Source organism: Octopus sinensis, linkage group LG13, assembly GCF_006345805.1.
Source record: "Octopus sinensis linkage group LG13, ASM634580v1, whole genome shotgun sequence".
In the NCBI taxonomy this organism is placed as follows: domain Eukaryota; kingdom Metazoa; phylum Mollusca; class Cephalopoda; order Octopoda; family Octopodidae; genus Octopus; species Octopus sinensis.
Genome location: NC_043009.1, coordinates 9,658,137 through 9,668,136, shown reverse-complemented (window position 1 = coordinate 9,668,136; position 10,000 = coordinate 9,658,137). Strand labels below are relative to the sequence as shown.

The window sequence follows — 10,000 nt, the reverse complement described above, 5'->3', positions numbered from 1 at the left end:
GGAGAAAGGCCCTCAGGCCATCCCCTTTGCATTTCTTTAGAATTGCAGGGGATCTATCAGGGCCTGTGGCTGAGTTTGAGCTCATTTCATCAATGGTTGATACCACAGACCAGTTATTTGAGTTGTTGTTGAAAGGTAGTCGAGAGTACACAATATTTCTTGTGTGAACTTGGCTGTAGCTTTGCTAGTTGGAAGCATGAGTGTTGAGCTGGTTGCTCTTTGTGTGACGTTATTTGGGTTTCCAGTAAAAGAGAAGGTCTAAATTAATGCTTCTTAAATGGTCTGCTATGTTTTTTGTTACTATGTCTTTTGTGGCTACCAATGTCAGGACAACTGCCAGAAACACTGACTTTTGAAACCTCCTTTAGGATACTCTGTCTCTGGAATTGTGTGAACTGGGTTCCATCCACTTACACCAGCTAGTAAGCTTCTCTGTGACAGCTCTTGGAGCCATCCTTGTTAATGGAACAAAATGTTCATCTGTTAGTCCAGTAGATGCACTAGCTAACTAAATACAAGCCTACCAATTTTTGGTGTTGAGAAAAACAAACTATCAGGATCTATGTTCAAGTTGCTGGAATATAAAGAATATAGCAACATGAGGAATTCAATACAATTCTTACTGATTTTACATGTTAAATATTAAAATACAACAAACATTTTAACCCTTTCAATACCAACCCGGCTGAAACCAGCTCTGGCTCTGAGTAAAAATGTCTTGTTTTCAAAAGTTTTGAATTAAAATCTTCCACCAAACCTTAGTCACAATTCATGTTCCTAACACTAGTTCAATGTTAACTAAGTTATTTTACTAAATTCTTTGTTATATTTAAAGTACTTGAAAGAAACACAGAACATCTCAAAATAAATACAGTAACGAAAGGATTAAAGTTATTTCATTTTGGGATTTGGTTTGCAAGATTCTTTATGTGAGTTCGTGTGTTGAAGCATATTCTGTTGTGTCTGAGGAGAGTCATTTTCTTTTTGTGCCTTATAAGGTAACAAACTTACCGGTAAAATTTCCAATTTTTTCTTATTTTTATTTTCCTAAAATTTTAGAAGGAAAAATTTTAATGTCATTTTTCCTTCTAAAGTAAGGGTTAATCTTTTTGAACCCATGACAGCTATAGTGCTCGTGATTCCCAAATGTTTAAATATTCACAGATTTTAAGTATCAAAGGAAATATACTGCAAGATATACTTTGTTTTTCATAAACATTTTTCATTTCCTTAATTTTAATCCCAGAAATTTATCAAAATTTATTTTTTTAAATAAACTTAAATAGACTGGAGCCTGGTGCAGCCTCCTGGCTTCCCAGACTCCTGTCGAACCGTCCAACCTGTGCTAGCACAGAAAACGGACGTTAAACAACGATGATGATGATGATGAAAAGGTTTGGTGCACACAAACGTGGGAGTTGTATCACTTTGTTTTTAATACAAAAAATTTTTTGTCCAAATCGCTCCAGTACATGCTGTAAAACACTTGAAATAATATAATAGGAAATTGTGTTCCCCCCCTCTCTCTCTCTATCTATCTATCTATCTATCTCTATCTCTCTTTTCAAAGTAGTTCGGTTTTTTGGTTCAAAGGTACTTAACAAACTGAATTGGAAGAGAAAGGTTCACAGTGTGGGAAATGCTAAATATTTTTGTGAAGTCAGGACAGTGTGGGTCAAGATTCACAAAATACAATAAATAAATAAATAAATAAATAATCATGTTTTAATATATGCTAAACTTTTAAGTGTTAAATTGTAAGTTTTGTAGAAGTTATAGTAAGAGAGAAAAAAAAGAGTATAAATATTTTATACAGCTTCCCTTTATATTGTGTTCCAATAAGTCAGAACATTCAACAAATGGACACTCCTTGCTTTCTATTTTTTTATTGTTTTTTTTTAGTATTTCCTTCTCTCTTTCTGTTTTTATCATATCCTACTTTTGCTCTTTCTGTTTCATTATTTTTCACTCTATCTCTTTTAGCATTCATATCACTCAGTTAAATATAATACTTATTTATTCATGTTTCTTTGAATTAATCACACATTATCTCATAGTTTTGAGACTTTGATGATGTGATTGTTTATTTTTAGAGCGACATGGTTGGGTGGGTGTGAGAGGTCAAATCAAGTTAATTTGAACATAAAATAGGTAGAATATTTTGGCCAGATATGACTGGTTTAAATACTGAAGGGTTAAATCTCATTCTTTATTTCTTTTCTTGTATATTTTTCTTTATTCATTTCTCTCTCTCTCTTAGAGAGAAACCCCTAACATTGATGGAGTTGTTTGAGTACAGATGTAAACTATAGGTATCTTCTGGAAGTTAAACCTACTCCAAGTTTGACAACAACCAGTTTCTTTTACCAAATAACAGAACACATATACAGCCATGCCACAATGAGTCTGAAGAAAACTTTAGTAGCTCATATTCAAATACTATGTATATATATATATTTCTTTACTACCCACAAGGGGCTAAACACAGAGGGGACAAACAACGACAGACAAAGGGATTAAGTCGATTACATCGACCCCAGTGCGTAACTGGTACTTAATTTATCGACCTTGAAAGGATGAAAGGCAAAGTCGACCTCGGCGGAATTTGAACTCGGAACGTAGCGACAGACGAAATACGGCTATGCATTTCGCCCGGCGTGCTAATGATTCTGCCAGCTCATGAAAACACACACACACATACACACACTACAAGAAAGAAGAATACACTGTGGAATTATTAAATTATAACATCTTTTCACATGTTTCATTGACCACAATGTCCACAAACATATTTGCACATATTTTATATATGTATATATATATATATATATAGGGTGAGTTTATGAAAAAAACAAAGGACGAAGACAGGTGGTGTACAAAACAAAGATGTATTACAATCTGGTGTACAATACAAAGATGTATTAGTATGACACCCAGGAATAGAAAAAGTCTTTTATGTTTCAAGCCTACGCTCTTCTACAGAAAGGGACACAGAAAAAACAAGGAGAGAAAAAAATGTGCGTAGTGGCTAACAATCTATCATGCCAATATATATCGATATATATCTGTCTGGCACCTGTGCGGGTGGCACGTAAAAAGCACCCACTACACTCACGGAGTGGTTGGCATTAGGAAAGGCATCCAGCCGTAGAAACACTGCCAGATCAAACTGGAGCCTGGTGCAGCCTCCTGGCTTCACAGACCCCAGTTGAACCGTCCAACCCATGCTAGCATGGAAAACGGACGCTAAATGATGATGATGATATATGTATATGTTGGTAGGGAGGGAGGGATTATGTGGTGCGGTGAATAAACTGTCATCTAAATTACGCAAAAGCAAAAATAATGCTGACATCTCATTTTAACAGACATATTTACCAAAATTACATAAAAATATCTTGAAATACTAAAGAGTAAATTTATTCAATAAAATCGCCAGTAACTTCAACCACATTCTCCAGACGACTCCAGAATCTCCTGCAACTCTTCTGGTCGATCTCCTTGTTTAAGTTAGAGAATGCTATTATAATCCTTGCCTTCAGTTCATCTTTGGTGTTACAAGAAGTTTTGTTGGTCTCTCACTCAACTATGTCCCACACATAATAATCAAGGAGATTGCAGTATGGGGAGTTAGATGGTCAGATTTTAGGGGTGATGTGGTTGCAGAAATTGTCTGACAGCCATGACTGGGTTCTCCTGCTTGTGTGGCATGGTGCAGAGTCCAGCAGCCACCCTCTTGACCCAGGTCAGCACTACCTCCTCCAGGCACTTGATGTAGGCCTCCATGTTGAGTCTGAGGCCATGTAGGAAAATGAATGGAAGCATAACATCATCATCACTTGTGATCACTCCAAACACCATGATTTTGACTGGATGTTTGTGATTTATCACTCAGATTGCTCTGTCCTGAGATTGCACTAACATCACTAAAACTGGTCAATAGTTCTTTAGTAACACAATGCAAAACAGTTTACAGTTGTGACTTATTCAATAAATTGGACATTTCATCTGCAGGAGTAGCTACAAATTTAATCTACTTCATTTTCTATTTCATTCAATGTAACTTTTTGAACTGCATGGATGAAGTCATTTTGAATTCTGTTTGAGGAATCTGAGAAAACAGAAGTTGTATCAAGATGACTTGCCAAATCTTCATCATATTTACTGATTAAATATCAGAGTTCTTTATAATTTCTGCAATTATTGGATTCTCTGGATTCAAAATGATCCTGAAGTGATTATTCCAGGTGACAAGAAAAATAACTGTATTGATTAATCCCTACAGAATGGATGTATTTTGTCTAACATCTTCATTATGCTATTATATGCCCTGCTTTTTTTTTGTCTTTATACACCCCATGTAGTCTAGTGGTTAGGATTCCTGGCTTTCACCCAGGCAGCCTGGGTTCGATTCCCGGCATGGGAATGTTTGTTTTCTTTTACCGTGCCAGTGGCACGTAAAAAGCGCCAACCGATCATGGCCGTTGCCAGCCTCCCCTGGTACCTGTGCCGGTGGCACATAAAAAGCACCAGCTGATCGTGGCCGTTGCCAGCCTCCCCTGGTACCTGTGCCGGTGGCACATAAACAGCACCAACCGATCATGGCTGTTGCCAGCCTCCCCTGGTACCTGAGCCGGTGGCACATAAAAAGCACCCACTACTTTCACGGAGTGGTTGGCGTTAGGAAGGGCATCCAGCCGTAGAAACATTGCCAGATAAGACTGGAGCCTGGTGCAGCCTTCTGGCTTCCCAGACCCCGGTCAAACCGTCCAACCCATGCTAGCATGGAAAACGGACGTTAAACGATGATGATGATGATGATGATCTAATTGTAAGTCTAAGCAAATATTCTGAAAAGTCCTATAACATACATTTCAGTCATTTGGATTAATATTTCTAAAATAAAAAGATATTTCATAAAAGAAATAGGCACACCAGGGTGTGTGTGTTTATACATGCAGGAATTGAGTAAATTTGAATAAAACAGCAAATAATCTTTGTAAATCTATACAGCAGTTTACAATTATTGTTAAAAAAATTTTTTAATGTTGTGAGCATTTGAAATTGAACCGTGTTCCTTATTTGAAGATATTTCCCTCCTTCTCTCCCTCCCACTTTCCCTCTCATCAATCTTAGAAGCCTTGTAAAGAGTCATAACACTACATTCTCTCTTGACTAAAAAAAAAATGTAAACAAAAATATGAAGAGAAGTAACAAATTGTGTTCTTATTCCAATGTCACATTTTTGTTTGGTAACCTCTTGGGAAACTAGCTATTAATCAGTGATAAAATGAATTTCACTGTTTCTTCCACACTTTAACCGTTTTGTCTCCATATTTCAGTTGAAATAGCCTGCATTTGTTTAAGTCAATTTTGAAAATAATAAAGAATTCAGTAATATAACATTGTGGAGGCGCAATGGCCCAGTGGTTAGGGCAGCAGACTTGTGGTTGGAGGATCGAGGTTTCAATTCTCAGACTGGACGTTGTGTGTGTTTATTAAGCGAAAACACCTAAAGCTCCAAGAGGCTCCGGCAGGGGGTTGTGGCGACACCTATTGTACTCTTTCACCCCAACTTTCTCTCACTCTGTCTTCCTGCTTCTTGAGTAATGCTGCGATGGACTGGCATCCCGTCCAGCTGGGGGGAACACATACGCCACAGAAACTGGGCAACCGGGGCCATGAGCCTGGCTAGGCTTGAAAAGGGCGCATAAATAAAAATAATAATATAACATTGTCATTCTGAGTGAAATATGTAATTTTTTAAAACTAAGTTTCCCCCACCCCCATCCTGTTATTTAGCACATCTGTAATACTTTCATGTGATTCATTGAAAAGAAATGCGAAGAGTGAAAGAAAAAGGAGGGAAAGAAAGCGGGTAAGGCGAAGAGTGAGAGAGAAAGGGGGAGTTTATAGAATTGTGCATAAAGTATATAATGTATATATATATATATATATATATATATATATATATAAAGTGCATTAAGTAATCATTGTATTCTAATTGCCTTCACTTTTCAATGATTAGTAGAAGAGTGATTATCTTTTGAGACAGACACAAGCTACGCTTTCAGGATTTTGGGATAAAATTTTCAGAAATAACCCTATAAGTTTACCATTAATTCTGTGAAATATTCACGGGTCCTGCTAGTAATATATATTATGCTAATTTAATAACTTTATCAAACTGTGTTTCTCAGTTTGGTTTCTCTTTTGATTGACACACTTTCTCCGCCCAAATTCTGGAATAAGCTATATTGCTTACAGGTCTGCTGTTATTGTCAGCAAAAGCAACCATGTTTAGAATGAATATAGAATACTTGTAGAATTTTGAAATATAACACACCCATACAAATAGAAATATATCTGCACAAGTCTGCTTACACACATAAATACAGACATGCGTAAAATAAGGAAACCAGGACATAACTCATATGTAACAGAAAAGCATGTGGAACATTTCAACTTGGCCTGTTTTTATCAGATTTATCTCTTATCCACTTCACGCCGAGAAGTAGAAAGGAATGTCCCTTAATTGGAATGCCCCTTTTGAATGCTGATGTTTACAGTAAATATGATGTAACTTATAATTTATATTTATTTCTGAAAGTATATTTGTATTTATATGAATATTTTCATGCTTGATTTTTTTTTTTTTTTTGTAGATAATACTTTTACATTATCCTGGAAACAACTTGGACGTTGTGATATATACACACAAATCAAAGCCCAGCCCTTCAAAGATTCATTCTGCTTCTAATTAACCGAGTATCAAATATGCAAAAGGTTTGTATCTGTTGCAGTAATTCACCTCATTACCGCTTATTTATTATGCAGCAAGATAAAAGCAAGACACTGTATGATTTTATTATTCATCATCCCCTTATTATATTATTTTTTATGTGTGTGCATGGCAGTGAGCCTTTTTCTCAAGTGTGTGCATATGTTGATGGTTTGTTATATACATGCGAGATATATGTGCATACGTAAATATTTAGTTAGTTAGTTAATTTTTTGGCTCAAAAAGCAAGGCCATGTAGGGGGACATGGAGTTATGTACAGGGTGGTGTTCATGTAAAGAGTTCAGGCCACTTGAGGTCAAAGGAGACTTTGAACCGAGCGGTTGTCAGCATCTTCACTATCTCATCTGGCAGCTTATTCCACGGATCCGCAACCCGGACGGAGAAAGCCCCTCTCCTTCGATTGAGATGAAATCGTCGCAGATAGAGCTTTTCGGAATGACCCTGCAGCCGACGCTCTGGAAATACAATAGTTGTGTCACTGTGTGTTTGCATGTATGAGTTAGATAATGTGTGTGTGTGTGTGAAAGTGTATTTTATGAGTCCATTATCGAGTGTGTGATACATACATACATATATATATATATATATGTATTAAATAAAAAGGGTAGAAATTGATATTAATCAATTAAAACTAGTGGCTTAGCATATTTAGGTAATCATTTATTATTTCGTATATTTTCATTTGTCTTGTTCATTTTTACATTTTGGCATTTTGCTGAGATTTTTCTTGAGAACACATTCTTCGTGGTAATGGCGATCTGACATCTATGTTTAGCATATTATGTGTCCACTTTAGTGGTTATTCCTCTTAATTTTGTATATATATGGAAAAAAAAGTCAGGGTAGAAAATGCTAGAATAAAAACCATTTCAGTACCGGTTTCAGTCATTGAGACTTTCTCAACTGTAAATATGGAAAACAATTAAATTTTGGAAAAATTAAAAGAAAAGTTTTTTTAAAAGAATATTTGCATAGTATTCAAATACAAAGCGCACTTTCCTTGTTTCTGCCCATCTCTGACTCTCTTGTTTACTCTTGTGGGTTCGAGGTTGTTGTGAATTCTTGGTAGGGAAGAAGAATAAGAATGCAGGAGTGCCATGATAGTAGTATATTAAATGGTCAATTGCCCTGAAAGTGACTCATTGTGGATGGTAGAAGTGATTGAATTCTTGAGACATCTCTTTTGAATGTTTTGTTTATAAAACAGAGCACGCTTCCAACAACCCTTTCCTGAAAATAAGAAAATCAAAACAACACTCAAACACTGATTCACACCTGTCTAAAAATCGGAACCATCACCCCTACCAAAAAAAGAATACAGGATCTAACCCTAACTTTGTAAGCCACCAGTGATACAATATCGGGAGTGCCCTAACTTCAAACAGTGAAAGGAAAAATCACTACCCAGAGGATAGTCATTGCACCCCACACACACACACTAAGGAGTTACCAATAAAATTTTCGTTCCAACAATCTACTAAACAACTATGAACAATAAACCTGTACCACACGCAATAATTACCAACAACGACCTCCTAAAACCCCACATATGAACATGGGATATTGGGACACACTTTTCAATATTGTTCTAAGAACCCACACCATAAATCACAACAGGGCACCCCATAACAACAAGGAACATCTAAATAAGATCTACCATCCCAACCACTGCAATCATTTTTTAAACCCAATATGCAAACACAGAGACACAAGATAGCACCAAATAGGCAGGAGGCATCAAAAGTGATAAAAATCATCAATGTAACTCACAAAGAACTAACAGCAAACCAAATCAATATACTCTCCAAAGGGCTCAAGTTTACACCCACCCAACAATGCCCCAATGACAATGAAATGAAAGAAGACATCACGGAATTCTGTAGAAAATTATGACTCGCTGAGGAGCTATATGACAAATACAACAAGGACGAATTGTTGGACCAAAATAGAAGTAACTACACCCCCTCAAAAGATAAGAACAAAACTCTTGATCATTTCTGTGAACACATCTCGAATTACCCATATCAATATATGCACAAACAAAAACACAACCCAAACTTCAGCAAAAAGGAATGGGTTGAGCTGAACAAATTAAAAGATGACAAAACAATAACAAACAAAGAAGCTGATAAAGGGAGTGCAGTTATCTTAATGGACACAGTATTCTATATAACTCTAGTACTATCCATACTGGAAGACACAACATATTATGAAAAGGCCCAACACTACAGTCAGCAGAAAATAATGAGAGACCTAAAATCCATTTAACACCCTACTGCTACCATACCACCTACATTCCTTCTTATTCTCCCTTCTCTTCTTCCTTCTTCTTCTCTTCCTCCTCCTTTCTAACTTTACCACTATTGCTGTTTAGAATAACACCTATGCAAATTTTATAAACAAAACATTCAAAAGAGATGTCTCAAGAATTCAATCACTACTACTATCAACAACGGGTCACTTTCAGGGCACTTGACCATTTAACAAACTATTATCATAGCACTCCCGCATCATCATTATTATTATTATTATTATTATTATTATTCCCTACCAAGAATTCACAATAACCTCGAAACCACAAGAGTAAACAGGCAGAAACAAGGAAAATGCCCTCTGTATTTGAATACTATACAAATTTTCTTTTACAAAAAATTTTTCTTTTAATTTTTTCAAAATTTAATTGTTTTCCATACTTACAGTTGAAAAAGTCTCAATGACTGAAACCATTACTGAAATGTTTTTTATAAAATTATTTTAGCATTTTCTACCTTGACTTTTTTTCCATATATATCAACTCGTGTGTTCCTTTTCAACCTTGTGTGTGTGCATGTGTGTGTGTGTGTGAGAGAGAGAGAGAGAGAGAGAGAGAGAACCTGAAAGAAACTGCACATATGCTAGAACACAACAACCTCTTAAGCAGACTGAGTGCAGATATGAATAGCATATGGGAACCAGCATTAAGGAAAGATAGGAAAATATTAGATTTATAAGCTCTAAAATACACTCCATAATTGCCCATGTCATATGGTGTAGTGGTTAAGAGTACAGGCTACTAACTCCAAGATTCCAAGTTCGATTCCAGGCTGTGACCTAAATAATAATGATAATAATAATAATTACACCAAAAAATACCTTAGGAATGAGAACCCAGACTCAAAATTTTCCCAAGACATTTGATGAAGGCTGGAGGTATATCA

General features: G+C 36.1%; 1 protein-coding gene across 2 annotated transcripts in view; it reads left to right on the top strand.

The window, feature by feature from the left end:
• LOC115218375 overlaps positions 1–10,000 on the top strand; it is a 108,065-nt gene that overhangs the window by 37,826 nt on the left and 60,239 nt on the right. Inside the window, exon 2 of one of the 2 annotated variants that reach the window (XM_036508152.1) lies at positions 6,666–6,786. The exons of the other annotated variant lie outside the window; for it this stretch is intronic. The gene's annotated coding sequence lies outside the window, so the exon portion shown is untranslated. The remainder of the gene's footprint in view (positions 1–6,665; positions 6,787–10,000) is intronic. 2 annotated transcript variants of the gene reach the window in all.